The sequence below is a fragment of the Nyctibius grandis genome, chromosome 5 (assembly GCF_013368605.1).
Source record: "Nyctibius grandis isolate bNycGra1 chromosome 5, bNycGra1.pri, whole genome shotgun sequence".
NCBI classification, from domain to species: Eukaryota; Metazoa; Chordata; class Aves; order Nyctibiiformes; family Nyctibiidae; genus Nyctibius; species Nyctibius grandis.
Window position 1 is genome coordinate 81,939,415 of NC_090662.1, and position 4,086 is coordinate 81,943,500.

The window sequence follows — 4,086 nt, forward strand, 5'->3', positions numbered from 1 at the left end:
AACCCCCTTGTGTTCCAGTTTGTCCCCAGATATTAGAGGGGCTGGGGGCAGCTGAGCTTAGCCTCTGAGTGATGCCTGACTTGATACCTTAAATTTTGGCTGAGCTAGGCCAAAGTTGGCACTATCAGTCCAGCTGTGTTTGACAGCTGACATGGTGAACTAACACAGGTCCGGATGCACTAATAGTGTAGGGCTCAGTTGTGGTTGATGAACTAACATGGTTCCAGATTATGCCCCACATCTGGGTGCATCCATCAAAATAAAATCCTCATGACCAGCTCCACAGTTCAGGTCATTTATTTAAGCAACAGATATGGATTCCTTTAGATTGCCAGTGATGAATACACTGTCTGCAAAGCACGCTTAGGTACCAATGAACATCTATATGTTGCAGGATGACTATATAGCGCTGCTAATAGGATTACAAATACAAGCTTGATTTCTAAGTTTCCTGGGGAAACACCTCGTGTAACCAGGTGTATGGGTCTTACCCAAAGGCATTCCTATAGGTGGGGAAGAGAGGTTCAGCTTGTCAGCTGATCCCAGAAGTCTGCAGTGATGTCTCCCTGACTTCTCAGTGATGGTATCTTCCCCCCCCTTGCCTCTTTCTTAAAGGCATTTCATCAGGTGGAATTTGGGACCTCACATGCATGCTTGGTGTGGGGATTATCAAGTTTAAATACATCTTGTGGAGGTGACAGATGGGACAAATGTTTCATCGTAATCCAAACTCTAACATATAGTACAATTATTAAGACATAACAAGGTGAGTGTTAGTAGGACAATAAGAGAGTGAAGCATCTTGTTAAAGAGTCCCATAGTAGTTGGCGACCATCCTAAAAGGGTGTCCCACCAGTGATGTTGTCCATCTTTCTTCACTCTCTAGGATATGGTGTATTTCTTCTGTATCATGGTGAACAGTAATGAGAGTTTTTTGTCTGCTGTTCGGGAGCCATTTTCCAATTGATTCAGGTCACCATATTGCAACAGTTTTCTTACCAATGTAAGATTCATTCCAATGGGAGCAGGTAGCACATCTCGATATGATGTGTAGTTCAATTGGAGCAATTGGTAGGTTATGACAGAAGTGGAATAGTTAAAGTCACATCCTGTGATTTCAGTAAAATTACAAACACAAATATTAGAGTGATTATTAGTAGCTATCATAACATTATCTACAAATATAAAATCACAAAGGGTTCTCTTGCAAGCACGCCCTTTCCCAATATATACAAGTATGGTTTCAGGATTTTCATGGGGATGTATATCAAAATGACAGACCCTCTGTTCGGTGTCAAGACAAATGTCTTGAGCCTTGATAGTAGTACTTTCACAGATAAATCCCTGTTGTTCCCATACAACACATGCATCAACATCAATAGTTTGACATTTTTGTTTTGTTAGGCCCATACTCTATGTTCCAATAGATAGAGTAGAGTTCCATTGTGATTTAATCCTAATGCAATGATTGGGTATATAGTGTATACTGAAGCATTGCGAATTGTCAGAACAAAAGCTGTGGTTTCACTATCAGTGGGGTTATAAGTGAAGTTAACCAGGTGCCACCAAGATTGGAATTTTCTTTCAAATTCAGTTGCATTATCCCAGATTACTGTTCGAATTTCAGCGGGTAAAGTGCCCACTTCACCCTGCTACAGTAGACTGTTGAGCTTGAATACAGCTAAGGGCAGGAGAGGTGTTACTGTGGGTTTTACCTACTGCATTCACAATTAATTGGTGGTCTTTTTCATTAAGAATTTCCCATTGGGGTAATGTATCAGATACGAGCCATTGGTTAGTTCCCAGCACTGACAGTGAACGTTGTACTGGATGTTCCAATTTGTATAAAGTACTTGTTGTTGAGCTTATTTTGTTTGCTAGAACTTCAGCATCCATGCTGTTTAATACTGTTAACCCTGTTCCCAGGACGCCAGTCACATCTCTCCTTGGTCATTGTGGAGAGGTGAGGGTGCGGCCATGCAACCATGCTGACCACCCTGTGTAAGATGTACTCAGGAAGGGTGAGCAGGTTGGTTTAATGGCAGAGATGTTAATTTGCATTGATAATTCTACTCGTTTGAGGGACCATGATGGATTCACAGAATCACAGAATGTTAGGGATTGGAAGGGACCTCGAAAGATCATCTAGTCCAATCCGCCTGCCGGAGCAGGATTGCCTAGACCATATCACACAGGAACGTGTCCAGGCGGGTTTTGAATGTCTCCAGAGAAGGAGACTCCACAACCTCTCTGGGCAGCCTGTTCCAGTGTTCAGTCACCCTCACCGTAAAGAAGTTTTTCCTCATATTTATGTGGAACCTCCTGTGTTCCAGCTTGCACCCATTGCCCCTTGTCCTGTCAAGGGATGTCACTGAGAAGAGCCTGGCTCCATCCTCATGACACTTGCCCTTTACATATTTATAGACATTAATGAGGTCACCCCTCAGTCTCCTCTTCTCCAAGCTAAAGAGACCCAGCTCCCTCAGCCTCTCCTCATAAGGGAGATGTTCCATCCCCTTAATCATCTTCGTGGCTCTGCGCTGGACTCTCTCTAGCAGTTCCCTGTCCTTCTTGAACTGAGGGGCCCAGAACTGGACACAATATTCCAGACGCGGCCTCACCAGGGCAGAGTAGAGGGGGAGGAGAACCTCTCTTGACCTGCTAACCACACCCCTTCTAATACACCCCAGGATGCCATTGGCCTTCTTGGCCACAAGGGCACACTGCTGGCTCATGGTCATCCTGCTGTCCACTAGGACCCCCAGGTCCTTTTCCCCTACGCTGCTCTCCAACAGGTCTGTCCCCAACTTGTACTCATACATGGGGTTGTTCTTGCCCAGATGCAGGACTCTCCACTTGCCCTTGTTATATTTCATTAAATTTCTCCCCGCCCAACTCTCCAGCCTGTCTAGGTCCCTCTGAATGGCTGCGCAGCCTTCCAGTATGTCAGCCACTCCTCCCAGTTTTGTGTCATCAGCAAACTTGCTGACAGTGCACTCTATTCCCTCATCCAAGTCATTAATGAATATATTGAATAGTACTGGTCCCAGTACCGACCCTTGAGGGACTCCGCTAGACACAGGCCTCCAACTGGACTCTGTCCCATTGACCACCACTCTCTGGCTTCTTTCCTTCAGCCAGTTCACAATCCACCTCACTACCCGATCATCCAGACCACACTTCCTCAGTTTAGCTGCGAGGATGCTGTGGGAGACCGTGTCAAATGCTTTACTGAAATCGAGATAGACCACATCCACAGCTTTACTATCATCTATCCACTGGGTTACATCCTCATAAAAGGCTATCAAGTTGGTTAAGCATGACTTCCCCTTGGTGAAGCCATGCTGAGTGCCCCTAATGATCCCCCTATCCTTGATGTGCCTAGAGACAGCAGCAAGGACAAGTTGTTCCATCACCTTTCTGGGGATGGAGGTGAGGCTGACCGGTCTATAGTTACCCGGGTCCTCCTTCTTGCCCTTTTTGAAGACTGGAGTGACATTCTCTTTCCTCTAGTCCTCAGGCACCTCTCCCATTGCCCACGACTTAGCAAAGATGATGGACAGTGGCCTAGCAATGAACAACTGATTGAACAGCATCAGTTGTTGACCTGTATTTTTTACTACATATGGTCCAATTTCATATGTTTGTGGAGTCAACTTCTCCTTCATCAGTGGTGTTGAGTTGGAGTATATCGTGGTGATTGGTATAGGATCAGTTTTCACACACGTTAAGTTCATCGTCAACACTTTTATTAATTTGGGGTTTTCCATCTCATTAATGATATACCGACTGGTATCAGTTGTCAAGCAACAACTGGCCTCGTGTAAACAGTGAGTTTTAGTCTTATTGTTTATCATTATTATAAGCGAATCAGGTATCTTATTTGTTTCACAGCACACCAAAAGGCTTTCTGATAAGGGTTTTCCTGTCTCCATAATTCATATGAATTACCCTCCCATCAGTTTGGTTAAATGTCTTAAATTGTCTCTTGGAAAGGCTGCATGGGTCTATTTTTCTGATACTTAGCCATCCTGTGGCAATCATTGGAGCGAGCATAGTTGGGTCAGGTTTGATAGCATCTATTTT

General features: G+C 44.5%; 1 pseudogene; it reads right to left on the reverse strand.

Moving 5' to 3' along the window:
• Positions 1-732: 732 nt before the first annotated feature.
• LOC137664073 (uncharacterized) lies at positions 733-2,145 on the reverse strand (annotated as a pseudogene).
• Between the last annotated feature and the right edge of the window lie 1,941 nt (positions 2,146-4,086).